This window comes from Diplotaxodon limnothrissa, linkage group LG12 (genome assembly GCF_057381915.1).
Source record: "Diplotaxodon limnothrissa isolate DT_005_m linkage group LG12, D_limnothrissa_male_GT1.1, whole genome shotgun sequence".
Lineage (NCBI taxonomy): Eukaryota > Metazoa > Chordata > Actinopteri > Cichliformes > Cichlidae > Diplotaxodon > Diplotaxodon limnothrissa.
Window position 1 is genome coordinate 26,914,903 of NC_140607.1, and position 16,878 is coordinate 26,931,780.

Consider the following 16,878-nt stretch of genomic DNA (forward strand, 5'->3'; position numbering starts at 1 on the left):
GTATATATGTATATTTAATGTACTCTGCGTTTCTCTTTTTTTCTCAGGCTAATGTGCTCTGATTACATATAAAGAAATCTAAGATAAGCAGCCTAAATGTACATTATATGACATTGTCAGCGAAGCTTTTCTCTTACGTGTTTATTCTTTTTTTTTTTTTTTTTTTTGAAGTAGGGACATTGATTGTGAATACATGTTATTCACTGTATAACTTAATAGATAAATTACACATAATTGTGCGGCACTTTGGTTCTCAGCTCTAGGCTGAAACCTGCCTGATCTCTGCCAAGTTAAACATTACCAGACAAAAAGTGGTTATCATGCTTCAGTAGGCAAGTAAGCAAAGCTCTTATTTCTGGAAGTGTCTACCGGACTGTGCTGCACCCATAAATGTACTATTTTGTGTATTTGAACATATTTTCCCACAGTGAGCAGTGGGACTGTTTTTGCTGTTAGCAGCAGGTGTGTATGGACAAGTTTTTCTGAGATATTAAAGTGTTGATACCAAGACAAGAGAATAGTTTGCTTGAGACAACTGAATATTAAATAGATTGGTTCTTACATACAGCTTGCCTCCTTTACTCATTCACATCCGTTCACACAAGAACATTTTTCTATGCCTTTTTTTCTATGTGTGCTTTCTATTTAACCTTCAAACACATTCACACCCAAATGAATGCATCTGTGAGTAACTTGAGATTGGCCCAAGAGGATTTGGCCTGCAAACTGGGAGCAGTCATGCATCAAACCACCTGTTTCCTGTTCTACCTCCTGAGCTACAAAAAAATATGGGTATATTGTGTACATTGTCCATATGCAGAAGAAATGTGAGATGCCTTATCTTGCTAGCTTGGTATAGGAAGTAAATTAAAGATATGATAATTGTCTGTTGACACGTTTCTGAATATACTTGCTTTGGCAAACATGCATACCTGAATTCCTGCAGTTGAGCAGTCTATGGAAAAATCCCTATGAGTGTTTCCACAAGATGGTGCTGTAGCATCAGGCTCATGTTTGACGGTGACAGGGAAACTCTTGTAATGATTGGCAGTTGTTCACAAAATCAGTTTGTACCTTTACTTCACTCTCAGAAAAGTTACAAGTGCAGGTCTGCTTTGTTATAAATCTCTCCTTTAAAAGCCCTTCTCATCATTTTCACTTCACAATAAACAAAACTGATCCCTTTTCGAAGACCTTTTCCACATAGTTCCTGTTCCTCTTAAACGGGATGAATCAATGCTTTATGACAGTTTTGAGTGCTGATGAATGCGTGCCTGGAGAACAATGACATGGGATTAAATTGTGGGCAGAAGTTCAACTGTGCGAAGCTGTGACATGTTTTTGTGTATGTGTGTGTGTCTGTGTGTGTGGGGGGGTTAAGTTTACCTATACTCTCATCTGACACTGTGTTTTTCCTCTTTGAACTTTAATAAACTCTTTCTCTTGTTATTTAACTGTATAACTATGATAAAATAAAATAAAACTTCTACTCAGTGGAAACTTTCTTCATAATTAGAATAACCACCACTGGAGAAACCTGCTTTGACTTGAATACACTCATATGGGAAAGTATTTATGAATGTTTCTGATCCTTTGTGACTCGAGGCAGTCAATAAAACCGTAATTTGCCGGAGGCTCTCTTCCATTTTAAATGACTTGCTTACAGTTACGGTCATAACAGGTTCATCAGTTGAGTATTAACATAAGTGACTCTGACTTGATAACTCATATAATGGACCAATGACGAATCCTGTTAAAAAGCAAGGAGCTTAAAATGTGGTGAGCCAAGAAACGTAATTAAAAATTAACTGTAAACCTGCCAAAGTTAATAACAGAAATACGTTAACACGGGATGCCTGCATGGTGGGTGATGGTTAAACAGGAATCTTTAGTAGAATAAATGGCAAACATTTTATTTAAATCTAACAGACTGTGCACATCTTGTGTGATGAACTGAAATAAACAAAAGTGACAAATTAGGTAAAGAGTTTGAGCCACAATGTACCACCAAAGAAGCAGGTGTCCCACAGGTGTACGACTGGATTACCACTGTGAAGGCCCAGCATATGACTCACATCCCTTTTTGTTCTGACATCGTTCAGTGATTTCCAACAATGAAGTAACTAGCATTCTCAAAGACACCAGTCACCCTAAGATAGATTTATATCAGATGATAAAGATGATCAGTCAAAAGAGCTTTGCATTGCTTTTGTGGTGTCACACACTTCTACTCATCCTTGGTGGGGTGTGGAGCTACAGCAGGTGTGGCGCATGAACAGGTGAAAAATAAACAACTTTGCCAATGCCATTGTGATGACATGTATTTATGTAGGATTTACATTTAAATCCTTCTTATTGTTATGGAGTGATTAAAACATTAGGGAGCGGGATTAACTTTTCTCAGCTTCTGAAGTGAAAGAAAAAGTGTCTGAGAATCTCTGTTCTTAACAACAACAGTGACGAAGCTGCCCCGAACCCTAACGGCAAAATGACCCACACAGCATAATCCCTCATGACACGGATCGAGACTCAGCCTTCTGTATGCTTCACTGTAAAAACAAAGATTGCAATTAAAAGTACAGGTCTAAGCAGCAATGAGCAACATAGGATCAGAAGCTCAATTTATTTTTTCATAGTTATACAGTTAAATAACAAGAAAAAGAAGCTTTATGACAAAAAAAGTCAAATAAATATAAATTTTAAAAAAGTCTACTTTTTTAATAGTTAAAAAATTACCTTTTGATTATCTTGACCTTTTTTTTATTAAAAAAGGAGGGAAAAAACGGAGAGGGGGACAGCTTTAAGCTAGATAGTGTAAGTATGGATAACAAGCCAGGGCTATGAAGTCGTGAGAAAAGGAAAACACAAGTTTATCTACACAGGTTTTTCATCTCAGCAGACTGATGCAGCCTCATTGTGCAGTCTTTTCTCCCATATCAGTGGCATTGACTTCATTTGCTACAATGATGGACTCCATAATCCTGAAGAATCTGTCTTGACTTATCGAATTGGCTATAACTACAGCCCAGTCTGAAGATCAATATGCTGAAAATTGTTTCCAGCTCCAGAATTTTACCAATTTTACCAATGTAATACCATAAAATGACAAATGCCAAGGTTACACATTGATTTGAATGCATAATGGGTGGTGGGTAAAATCACTGCTCAGCTTACGGCAAAGTTGGGATGTCTTCCGAGCTCTCACCTTCCCACTCTCCTCCACCTCATCCGTGACACCTATAAGTATGACTCTTCTTCTGCAATTCAAATCCTTTCTGGCCTGTTCAGCCCTTCGTGAAGGGACATTGGGAGTTGGTGAGTGCAGCTGCCCACAACAAAGGTCACTGAATGAAAGTTTTGTTTGGAAAGAATTAAAGTTACTGTACATTTCTGAAAACCCTCTGAAGTTAAGAATCTCAGAAGAAACTGTTTGATTTGTATGAAGGGAAAAATAATAACTGCAAAAAAGCCAGTGTTGTCTGTTAGTCAAACCCCCACAGATGTGGCGTGACTAGAAAGCACAGGAGGTCCTTTCAACAGTATAGTAGGACCTAAATAGATCGCCTACATTTTGCTTTACATAGAGGTCTCAGAGTCATGACCAGCACAGGGGACAATAATTAATTGCTGGATCTTAGAATAATCATCAGTTTCCTTTTTAGTTTCTTTCAGGCTTTCAACGGTCATTTTCACAGCTTAACAATACAACACACGACATGAAAAACATTCGTAAGGTTTTTTGTGTGTGTTTATTTAAGTAAAATCCAGGACAAGAAAAGTTTTTTTTTAAAAAGCACTTGTGCGTGAAGAAGCTCCTCAGGCAAACGAAGAGAGCTTAATGTAATTATACTTTCCCACCTAACAGTGTTTTTGTTCTTCACTGTATGGAATGTACTCAAATAAATCAAACAAGCTTACTCATCCATTCTCAGAAGTTTCACAGCCTTTACTGTGACAGCTTCTTTTCAGCGGATTTGTGTGGACAGAGGTGGTAACAGGATCTGAGCACTATTAGGGGATAAGATCGAACAAGTCCCCAGTATACGTAAAGAAACTAGACTTTCTAGCATTACACAGACTTACAAAACTCTTTGTCTTGAGCCGAACCTTATGTCTTTTTATTTTGCTTATTGGTGGCAAATATAAAGCCATGTCTTTTGTTTTAAAGTTATCTTGAGCAATAGTTCTCTGGGCTTTCTGAAGGTCTTTCAGAGTTTTTCTTTGGACATTTCTTTTTCAGTCATTTTCATTCCAGTCCTTATAACTTTCAACGATTTCAGGGGAATGTTTTTTGACTTTGTTGAACCACTTAACAATGACATGTGAATCATCCAAGCACAAAAATGCACTTAACTCATTTCTTTAGTTTAATCTATGAAACATTCTAAAGCTATACAGTGTGGCATAAAATAGTATTTTTGCACCAATAAGGTGATTCTTAAGGAGCTATTAACTGAAACCATATCTTGTCATGATATGTGCAGCTTAAAAAATTGGAGGAAAAAAATTGGCAAAAGTTTTATTTTAATCCCTCATGCAATACCACCCAGAAAGCATTTGATTGGCAATGGCTTAATTTTTCACTTTGACAATGATCCCAAACACACTGCTAGCACAGTAAAAGCTTACCTGGATAGAATAACACACAATGAAACACTATTATTAAATGGTAAATGGCCTGTATTTGTATAGCGCACTGACAGAGGCCTCCCTACATAATGACTGCGTCATTATGGGATCAGTGTGAGATCAACTTGACCTAGAATGAAACAAAGTGCAGCAAACATCCAACAGCTGTTCCTGAAGACTACTTAAGTTACAAGAAAGCTTGCCCCAAATAGGCGAAATACATTTTTGACAACACTCTTGCTCAACTGAAAAAAATTGTCTCAGTTATCAGTACTGTGCAAAAGTTTTAGTCAGGTGAGGAAAAAATGCTGAAAGCAAAGAATGCTTTCAAAAATGGAAGTGTTGCTCATTTATTTTCATCAATCAACAAAATGCAGTGAATCTAAATCAAATCAATATTTGGTGTGACCACCTTTTGCCTTCAAAACAGCATCAGTTCTTCTAGGTACACTTGCACACAGTTTTTGAAGGAACTCGGCTGGTAGGTTGTTCCAAACATCTTGGAGAACAAACCACAGATCTTCTGTGGATGTAGGCTTCCTCACATCCTTCTGTCTCTTTATGTAATCCCAGACACACTCGATGATGTTGAGATCAGGGCTCTGTGGAGGCTATGCTATCACGTCCAGTAGTTCTTGTTCTACTTCACACTGAAGATAGTTCTTTTTTTTTTTTTTTTTTTTTTTTTTTTTTCTAGATGACATCAGAAACAGCAGTATGCGACATTACGTGATGGCAGAGCTTCAGTTCATCCTTTGTCATTTTTTTTTTCTTTTTTTTTCTTTTCTTAAATGACATCAGAAACAGCAGTATGCGACATTACGTGATGGCAGAGCTTCAGTTCATCCTTTGTCTTTTTTTTTTTTTTTTTTAATAAATAGGACAGGGGGAATGAATGAGAGAAAGAGGGGGAGAGAAAGAAAGAAAACCAAAGGGGAGAAGAGACGGTGAGAAGGGGGGGGAAGAGAGAGAAAAAAAAAAAAGAACTCCTGGGTCACCTGTATGGAGAAAAAAAACAAACAAACAAAAAAAACAAACAGAGGAGACAGCAAACAACAAAGAGCAACATAATAATAGAGAAAACAAAGCACCATCACAATAAACTAGCTAGTCATAGATATCAATATTTACTAAATAATAAACGATATTGTGCAGCACGCAAGATAGACAGCGCACAGTGTGCTTTGAGGCAGCAGCCAAGAAAGCTTTAGTCCGCGTCTGTGAATACCCATGTGTGCATACCTGTGTGGATCAGCATGCTTGCATTCCAAAGGTTTCTCCATGTAATGATCTGCTAGGGAGTGTGGGGGGGCCACAGCCCCGTCCTCCAGGGTGTGAAGCGGGTATGGAGGAGATCAAAACTCCAGACATCCAGAGGCCCCCAGAACACAAGAGACCATGGAAGACCAACAGAGGGGCAGCCGCGCCACTGTTCCAGTAAGAGCTGAGGAGAGTCCCAGATGAGGGCTCGCCCAGCAGCCGCGGAGCAGAAGTCAGGGGGAGTTGCAGTGACGCGCCCGTGAGCTCCGCCGGCCCCCAGCTGTGCCTGAGTGACCGAGCCCCAGGCCGAGAGGCCGGGGGCACCCCACCTCCAAAGGGGCCCGAGCGAGCCCCAGGCCCCAGGCCCCGACAAGCGGCCGCCAAGGAGTGAGCCGGTGTGTACCCGGACGCCCACCCCCAGACACAAAGAACCACCAACACACCGACACCTGAGGGAGTCCGCCACCGGCAGGGGAAGTGGTGGTGGGTGGAGATAGGCCTTAATGACTTTGTCTGTGTGTTTAGGCTAATTGTCCTCCTGCAAGAACACATTTGGGGCCACTAAGCAATCATTTATATCTCTGAAAACATTCCCTGAACACTCAAAGCTCTTTATAGAGCTTGCGTCATTCACCCATTCACACCCATTCATACAAGAACTTTTTCTTTACAGTTTGGAAGATATTGAGATATTAAAATTTGCAAGAAGAGTGGAACATGAATGACAATTCACTGACTCAGAAACATAGGTGTCTGAACTGAAGCCACAACAATCTATCAAATTTTGATTGTGACAGAGTTCGTTTATGTATTTAAGGAAGATTTGCGTGACACCAAACCAGCTTTGAGCTTGTCAGCACAGGGAAACACTATTACTAATGTCTGGTGCCAGAAAAGCAACAGACTGGCAGCAGATTCATGTAGTCATGGGGGCTGTTTATTCATTGATGAATGTACTTGCCTCTAGGGGATAAATCAGGGTTTCTTATCTGAGGATAACACTGAACCGAAAAAAAAGTCTTCCTTCTTTCCAGTAAGGACTTGGAGTTTCATTTCTAACAGCATTCTTAGACACTTGTTCTTCCATCCATTCATCCATTCGCTTATCCTTTTCAGGATCGCGGGGGGCACTGGAGCTGTCATAGGGCGAGATGCAGGGTACTCCCTGGACAGGTCGCCAGTCTATCGCAGGGCTAACACACAGGGACAGACAACCATTCGCACTCACATTCATTCGCACATTTACACCTAGTGGCAATTTGGATTATCCAATTAACCTATCCCCACAAGCTGCGTGTCTTTGGACGGTGGGAGGAAGCCGGATTACCCGGAGAGAACCCACACAAACACGGGGAGAACATGCAAACTCCACACAGAAAGACCCCGGCCTGATGGTGGAATTGAACTCAGCACCTTCCTACTGTGCGGCAACAGTGCTAACCACCGTGCCACCGTGCTGCTGTTATTTTGATCGTGACACGTTTCTGAAATGACTGAACATTGTTGCCCAGCAGCAACTTTGTTATCATAATGTGTCTATGCTGGTTGGCTGAACTATGGCTGGACCACTGACCACTCTTTCAGGTGCAGACAAAATAGAATAAAAGAATGATATGAATCACAGTTTAAAGTTTTTTTTTTAATTCTTAATGTATAAACACTTTTACAGGCTATGGCATACACTATTACATGCTGTAGAGTGGTATCTGTTAATTTTACGTTGTAATAGTAGTACTAGTGGTAATAATATCATCACATTAATGCATTAACACAAGAAGTACCACTGCAGGCAGTTGAGATGGGCTCAACTCAAACCAGTTCATGTAGTTTCATTTTTAATAATGCATAAAATGTAATGACACATTTTCTTAATATAAAGTGTGAGTATATGAAACCACAGTTGTACCTCTAAAAAGTACTTGAGTAAATGCAGTGTTGCTTTGTAACAGAGTTACAGTAGATAGCTTTTTAAGATCAAAAGAAAAGCAACAACAACAACCAAGCATGATGATGTATATCATATAACATCATATGTGAGAAACATGATACCCAGACATTTAGAGAAGTACGTTTTTTGTTCCACTCTTCTTCTCTTTCAATAGCTCCTCCAGGATTAGCTTCAGTCTCGGATCAACACACAGTGGCCTTTTGAAGCCTTTTACAAACACCCTGTGGGTCCACATAGAAACATAAATACATTTCAGTTTAACATAACAGTGCAAATGCAGTAACCCTAAGCAAAAATGAAGGAAAACTGCCTCTGGATAAAGTTTCTTTATTGGTGTTTATTTTTTACATTAAATTTTCTTTTTATATGATGAATGCATGATATTATAAGTAAATCATAACAAAACAAAATTACTGTCAATAATTCTCAAAACCTTCCTTTACCAATCATGTAATAACTACAATATTACCTGTAACCTTTTGGCACACTTAAGTAAACAAACACTTACACAAGTGCTCTGATGTCACAGGCACCGATTTCCTGCATCCCCCATCTCTGAATCTTCTTCAGCATATATCGTTTGATTTTTTGGTTTGCTGTCATGCAGCAGCTTGGGATGCCAGCTGTAATGTGAGATTAAGACCAAATTTAAGAATTTTAAAAAGTATAAAACTAACATAATATAAAAAAATAAAAGAAAAAGACATTTGCTAGAGAATAATTGTGTGTCCATTCTAACAAGTCTCCAAAAAACACACAAACAAAATTTTTTTTACAGTATTGCACTTTTATAAAAAGTTTATATATGTCTAATTTTTGTATTTTTAGCATCCTAAAACCAAACAGGGCTAGGTTTTTTGTTTTGTGCAATAGTCTTTGTGGTTAAACTGATCAGATAAGTCAGCTTAAAGTTAACTTTCTAAAACATATTTTTACTGGAATAATTTTATGCTTTAAAACAGCTGGATGAAGAAAAAACTGAAAAAACCCTCCAAAAACCAGCTGTGCTAAAATGCACATGCATCATCATCTTGTTTAAATCCCAGGAGGAATGTAGAGTCATTGCAATTTTCTCAGAAAAAATCTTTAAATGTGAACTTCTTATTTAGGACCTGAAGTATAATCTGTACAGTGCCAGTGCTCTCTTGGTTTCAGCATGTGTGTTTGCTCTGAGTGTCCTTACCTTCAGTGGAGGTGATGGCCAAGGCGCACAGACAAACAATCAAAAAGACAATTTTCACATCCATGATGGCAGAGCAAGTGTGGGGAGGCAACGTGCCCTTGATGTTTAAATACTGACAACAAAGCGTACATGTGCATCCACCCACCAACTGTCAGAAGGGAGTGTGTGAGCATGTGCTTTAACCAGTAAGAAGCTCTTTGAATGAAACACGATGCCTAAACATTAAAAACAGTAATAGTAATATAAATATCAAAAGGTTATTAAATGACTGCCATACTTAATTAAAAAATTTAATGAAGTGTTCCGTTCACTTTCAGCCCGATGTCTTGTTTAAATTGTTAGTGCTGTCAGTTACTGGAGTGCTTGACTCAGACTCTAACAGGCTCTAACAGGTCCAGTAACCACTCTTCAAACAGAATCCTATTGAACTGATGTGTATGGAATGAAAACACAAGTAGAGCCAACAGTCACGAAAGAACAATTGTCACTTTTAATACATCTCACTCTTTTTACTTTCTTTTCTGTGAAAACGTAGAGTCACAATCCCAACAGCATTTTTAGGTAGCTCAAATATTCAAATTACATTTTCACGATAACCACTTGGTCAATTTTTTCTTAAATGTCCAATGTTACTAAAAGCTATTTGCAGTATTTGGTCTTTTCTCATTGCTTTAATATTAGTGAGTGGAAGTTACTGAGTTTTTTGCTTTAGCCACACACAAAGAAACATTTACTTAACAAAGACTTTGGTGTCTACATTGCTTTTCTCTGTACTTTTATGGCTTTGTTTATCATTAGAGTTCTGGTGTTTGGGGGATTATTTAGACCCTTTCATTTTGGAGTTGCCCGTCCTACCCAGTGTTTCCTATTGCGTAAAGTTGTCTTGTATTGCTTGTTCTAACTGTATTTGTTGCTTCCTGGTTTATTTTGACACCAGTTATTTTCCGTGCCTTGCATCCAGATTCATTAGGTTAATTGTCTTCAGCTGTGTTTTCACCTGTTTCCCATTTCCTTCATAACCTCGTGTGTTTATATTGTATGAGTCTCCCTCTGTCCACTGTTGCCTTTGTTTTGTGCTTTTTTAATACTTTAAAGTATTCCACATTAAAGCTGCACTTCAAGTTTATTTGGGTCCATATCCTGCCCATTAAACTTTTGATGTTGCTGCGTATCTGAAATGATTGAATATCATTAGCTTTGTTATCATAATATCTCTCTGCTAGTTTCACTATGGCTGGACAATCTTGACTGCTCTTTGCATGTGTAGATAAAGTAAAAGAAAAAATACAGCACACCTCGCTGTGACATTTTATTAATTCTGTTTGTATATATGCAGTAGAACAAGATATACCTGGAGGACTGAACAGTTTAAAAATGGATACAATACTACAAAAATACCCAATGAAATGCCCGAGAATGATATGTGTCAATGCTGGATTCTATGTTACAAACCATCACTATAAATGTCTTAACTTGTAAGCAGTAGTCTTACAGGCAGCTGAGATGGAGACAAATCTAACTGACTCGTGTACCTTTAGTAATAGCAATTCGTGAAAAGTGATGACATCTATATGGTATTTGGGTAAAACATCAGAATATAAAATAATAGTAGTACCTCTAAAATGTACCTGAGTACATGCAAAGTTTCTTAGCAACAGAGTTACAGTAGCAGATAGCTGCCTTTAAGATCAAAATAAAAGAAAACAATTACACGAAGGCTCTTGAAACTCTTGAAAACACCAGATGATATGAAGATTCCTGGAGAAGAGAGTTTCTGTTCCACACCCTACGATCTTTTTATCTTCATCCTCTTCAGTCTTCGGAGCTCACTAGGATGAGCACATATTGGCTTTTCATAGCCCTTTAGGTAAAGCCTGTGGATGCACAAGAAAACACGATTATGTTTCAGTTTAAGATAATAACACAAATATTTATGTAACTCCGAGTAAGATCAAATAGAGATAGAATCTGGTGACAAAGTTTATTTCTTGATCAGTCTTGATCATTATAAAATTCATACAGTAGAGATTATCAGTGCATGTTATGTTATCGATGATCATGTGATGATCAAAATGACCCGTAACCTGTGGTTAAACTAATCGGATGAGTAATTTTAACACTTACACAAGTGCTTTGATTTCACATTCGCCGCTGCTTTTCTGCATCTCCCATCTTTTAACGTTCATCAGTGTCCGTGGCCGGATTTTTTTCTTTGTATGTAAGCAGCATTTTGGAATTCCAGCTGTAACATGAGATTAAAACCAAAATATGGAAATTACATTATGTTTTCTTTGATTAAAAAACGTATATAGAGATCATTCTCTTCCATGATAGTTACTCTGAGGATGTGCGTCCTTACTAACATTGCTCCAAAAGAGACACCCCCCCCCCCCCCCCCCCCCCCCCACACACACACACACACCTTAGTCTAAACATTCATGTTTTTACAGACCAGTTACCGATGTCTACTTTTTTCCCGAGAGCAGAGCGCGTTTTTTGGAACACCATGAAACAGAACAGAGCTCAGCATTTTGTATTGTGCAATGGTGGTTGTGGTTAAACTGAGCAGATGAGTCAGCTGAACGTTAACATGCTGAAACTAATTTTTATTGGATTTTTTATTGGAATAATTTCAGGCCAAAACAGACAACTGTATTCATCTTATCTTGACTTCAACATTAATGTGCTTGCCACACACATGCCCTTTTCTCTCAAAACAGCTTTAAATGTGAGCTCATTTATTTATTTAGGATGTACCTGACGTATGATCTGTGAAGCGCCAGTACTCTCTTGGTTTTTGCATGTGTGTTTGCTCTGAGTGTCCTTACCTTCACTGGAGGTGATGGCCAAAATGCACAGACAAACAATCACAAGGACAACTTTCACATCCATGATGGCAGAGCAAGTTTGGGGAGGAAACGTGTCCTTGGTGTTTAAATACTGACACATATCTGCGCACCCACCCACCAACACTGAGACGTGTATGAACATGTACTTTAACCAGTCAGTAGCTCTTTGAAAAAATCATGTTGCCAAAATCATAACAGTGATAAAGGTAAATATAAAGTTTATTGGACAGTACTCGAATGCTTTATAAAAATTCATCTTACTTTCACCTTTACCTCTGTGCTTAAACTATCAGTGAACAGCAGGCTAATGTATTGTCCACAAGTTCAGACATGTGTAATAACGATTATTTAAACAGAATCTGACTCATGGAAATTGAATTAGAGAAAGAATATGGGTCACTTTTAAAAGGTTAAAAGGAATGTCGTGCACCTTTTTCTTTTTTGGAGAACTAGACAGCAGCAGTGACATGCAGGAACGGGTCTGGGCCAGACATAGCTCCAGGCCCCTGCGGCACCTTTAGAACAGCTCAACTAAGTGAGCTATAGTAACACACCACAGTGTGTGGTTGGTGTTTTTCTTCTTCTTCTTCTTCTTCTTCTTCTTCTTCTTCTTCTTCTTCTTCTTCTTCTTCTTCTTCTTCTTCTTTTTTAACATTTTATCAAATACCTCTAGTATGTGGAAACTATTTGGAGTAGGTCATATTTTTCCAGAGCTTCAATATAAGTGAATAGCAGAGGCCAGTTTCCTTTTTAAAGGGATTTCTCAAGGAATGGTTTCCTGCAACCAACATTTATGAAAGACACTTCCCGAAATGACTGAATGTGGTTGGCAAAAGCAGCTTTGCTACCATGATGCAATTTTATTTAAGCTTAACATGGAAGCTACTTGTCACAAAAGGTCGTGACACCAGGTAGTACAAGATTTTTGATTTGACTTCCTGACACAACCTTGTCTCTAGTTGGAACTGAACCAGCAGCCCTTCTTAACTGTGTTAACTACTACACTATCAAGCTGCGTGCTGGTAGTCTAATGATGGCTTGATGATCATAACTACTATATATTTGCAGATTAATAGAAAACAAAGTAAAAGAAAAATAGACATCACACTTTACAGTGTTTTAAAAAACATCTATTTGCATCAGCGCAGTGGTACAAGATATAGTTGCATCATTAAACAGTTTAAAAGGTTTTAGTACACTGTAAAAAAATACTCCATTACTTCATATTCTATTACATGCAAACCTATGTTTTTTCTTACATATAGCATAATACACTTAAAGTAGCAACTCAGAAGTAGGATGGTGTCTGTCAATGTAAAACTAAAATATAGTAGCAGAAGTAATATGATATTACTGTACTAATGCCTTAACATGTAAGCAATGTTGCTGCAGGCAGCTGAGGTGGAACTAAATGATAATTATTACATAATAAAAACTCTGAAAAACACCTTTTGTGGGAAACATGACACACGAACATCTGGAGAAGACGTTTCTTCCGCTCCTTGTCCTAGGAAGGACGTCGGCGCGCCATCTGGTCCTTTATTTTCAGAATGGTCTTCAGTTTTGGCTTCACATTGGGATGAGCACATACTGGCTTTTTGAAGTTCTTTACATACAGTCTGTGGATGCACAAGGAAAAGCAATTAAATACAAATATTAATGTAACCTGAAGTAAAAGGTATTAGCTTACAGTTTGATTACTGATCATTATTTAACTGAAACTGTGCAGCTGAGGAATGCATGATTACATGAATTATGTATCATGTAATAACTACAAAATTACCTGTAACCTTTTGGAAAATTAGTTTTCAACACTTACACAAGTGCTTGGATGTCACAGGCACTGTTGCTTTCCTGCATCTCCCATCTTTGAACGTTCATCAGTATTCGTGGCCGGATGTCACTCTTTGTATTTATGCAGCATTTTGGAATTCCAGCTGTAAGGTATAACCAAATGTAATGTATGTTTTTATGGAGCCTCATAAAACTGAACAGGATTAAACATTTCATGTCATGTAACAGTGGTCATTGTTAAACAGATAAGAAGCATTATACAAAATGTCTTTAAAAACACTGTATGAACACTAAAATTATTGAAAAAACAGACAAGTGTTTTCACCATTTCTAAACTTTAGGAGGAATGTGGTAATCACACACCTGCACACATAAAGAGCTCTAAGTGTCAATTTATTTACTTATTTTGGATGCACCTGATGTATAAATCAGTGCATATTCAGTCCAAATGTCTCCTTGATTTTGCCAAATGTATTTGGCCTGAGTGTCCTTACCTTCACTGGAGGTGATGGCCAAAGTGCACAGACAAACAATCACAAACCCAACTTTCACATCCATGATGGCAGAGCAAGTGTGGGGAGGTAACGTGTCTTTGGTGTTTAAATACTGACACAGAGGTCCTGCACATGCCTGTGCACACACCTACGAAGATCCAGAGAAGCACATGTGAACATCTGCTAGCGTCTCTTTGAATGGAACTCGGTAATTAAAATGCATTGAAAGGGTATTAGTATAGTATTGGTATTAGTAAAGTATTTACGAAAAGAAAAGTTACTTTCGTTTCCAGCTTAACTCTTTGTTCAAACAGTCAGTGCTCATAAATACAGGTATGATGCGCCAAGGCAGGCTCTGACAGGTTTAATCACCACTCTTTGAACAGAATCTTACTTGACTGATTGATATGAAATTTAAAAAAAATGGACGACACACCCAGAGTCAACATTCAATACAGTTCACTGCTAAAGGTCAAATTAGAACACAAAGAACGTCAGATTTCAGTCTTTTCAGGGATATTTTCCAAGTCTGGGGACAAATTAAGATGTGTGATTAGCGCAAAGCTCGGTAATAACATTTAATAACTGATTAATTTTGTTGTTAAGAGTTCAAGTGGCACTTTGAAGTACTGATCATGCAGGAAACTTGACACTTTTTACCCTTTAATGAATGCGCATGAGCAAGATTGTGTTGATGAACTCAACTTTTGGGCACACAAATAAATAAACAAATAAAAAATGCACGGTTAAGTCATTTTAAAAGTGTCGTCCTGTTTTCCAACCTCTTTAGAGCCAAGGTTCATTGTGTACCCAGGTGTGGTTCTCAACTCTTACGTGTTGTGCAATTTAACTGAGCGTGCAAGCATACAGTATAATTACTGAGAAAAAAAGAAAAGAAAAACATGCTGAAAGGAATTCTTCTGGTTGCACCAATGTCAATGAGTGACTTCTTGGCAGTTTATTTTAAAGGTGGGAACATTGGTAAGTCAGTAGGAGTCATAACTGACAAATAAAAACGGTGTCTGTAGGATGTTTGCGCTTGATTTGCACTTTTGATCCAATGGCTAATAGCTCCCCAATACCACCTAAGGCCTTTGAATCGCAGCACTTTATGATTTATGGGATCTTGCTTCCCAACTGTCTTTGCCTTTGTGACATAGATGTATTGACTGAGGTTTGAATCTCTCTGACATGTTTTGTTCCGTGAATGAGATCTGGAGGATTTGCTTTGGTTTTAATGATAAGCCTCTGTAGTCTAGTGCAACGCCTCTGTTTAGCTAATGAAAACAGTGTTCAGTAACCAAAGTCTACAAAATACATCATTTGTTAACCACGAATGAGAATGTGTTGAACTAGCTAAAGATAAGGGATGATTCACACATTCACTCTTGAAGCACTTTATTTGTGTCAGTTCCATGGCCAATTTAGTATTGTCATTTAACCTTACAGACATGTCTTTAAACTGTGGGAGGAGGCTGGAGTATCTGGAGGAAATCCACGCAAGGCACAGTGAGAACACACATACTCCACACAGACAGGCCCCGACTGATATTTGAACCAATCGTCTTCTTGCTGTGAGGTGACAGTGCATGACATTGCCACCCACGTGTAGGTTCCCCTTGTGCTACTAAAACAGCTCCGAGCTGTTTTGTCATCATGGTGTGACAGTGGCCGGGGTCTGAAACCTGGGGAATTGGCAGCAGGTCTATTTGTATCTGTGGGTTTTGAGGCGTCTCCTTCATAGTGTGGAGCACAAGATGAGTCACACATAAAATGACTTTCCAAAAGTTTAGGATTTTTGACGTGCCACACAGGTATTGAGTCAATCAAAGAACATAACTGTCAAAATCTGGGAGGTCCTGCATCTAGTGCCAACTGGATTGAAAAACAGTGCAGACAAACTGCCAGCACATACAGATTTGGCAGCAAATTAGCATTCACACAGACGGGAGTCTGATAGTTAGAAACCACTATCTTTCATCTACGCAAATTATACATGTTGGTACACAGTGCTGAGTTATATGGTTGGAGGATATGAATGCATCAATGCAGTCAGTTTATGTAATTCCTTGAGCAGCTAATCTGTGTGCAAAACAGTTTTGATCGAAACTGATCAAATTACAGCAATTACCATTCCTGATTACTCTGTGGTTATTGTTGTGGTTCCTTTGACTGTCGCTTTCTTTCGCACACTCAAGAGTATTCTGGGAAATGAGGAATCAGAAGAGCCTTTTTGGCATTCTTTCATTCTGTATTGTTTCTCCCATTTTTAATATACAACAATATTTCTACTACACAAGAAGCAACTGATCAAGCATTGACATTCTGCTGTTTTACCTGGATGCCTGTATCAACTGTAATCTTTAACCTCTGACTTATTTACAATGTGCTCTACTATATCTCAGTTTTGAAATTGGAGCTCTCGGGTGTCTTCTTATAGAGAATAAACTTTGTTTACAGTATGTGCATTAGTATATACATTTTTTAGGGGGGAGCACACATGAAACCTAATGTTTTCCTATCAATTAATGTGGTTCTTCTCCCCTTGTATTTTTAGCCCAGCTAATCAGAAAGACACTTCAAACAGAAACAGTAATAGAACCAAGAAAATTTAAATTGTTCAGAGTTCAGATCCCAAGGCTTATAGTGGAACATGGATGAACTTCATTTCTGTTGCAGTTCCAGGTCTTGAGCAGCAGATGGACGCCCACACATAAAATA

At 38.4% G+C, this 16,878-nt stretch overlaps 1 long non-coding RNA gene across 1 annotated transcript; it reads right to left on the minus strand.

The window, feature by feature from the left end:
• Positions 1-8,341: 8,341 nt before the first annotated feature.
• Positions 8,342-9,084, minus strand: LOC146621437 (uncharacterized). The gene is made up of 2 exons (XR_014906645.1): positions 9,021-9,084; positions 8,342-8,460 (listed from the first exon to the last, which is right to left on the minus strand). It is a non-coding gene; the product is annotated as an uncharacterized LOC146621437 (long non-coding RNA).
• Positions 9,085-16,878: the final 7,794 nt, after the last annotated feature.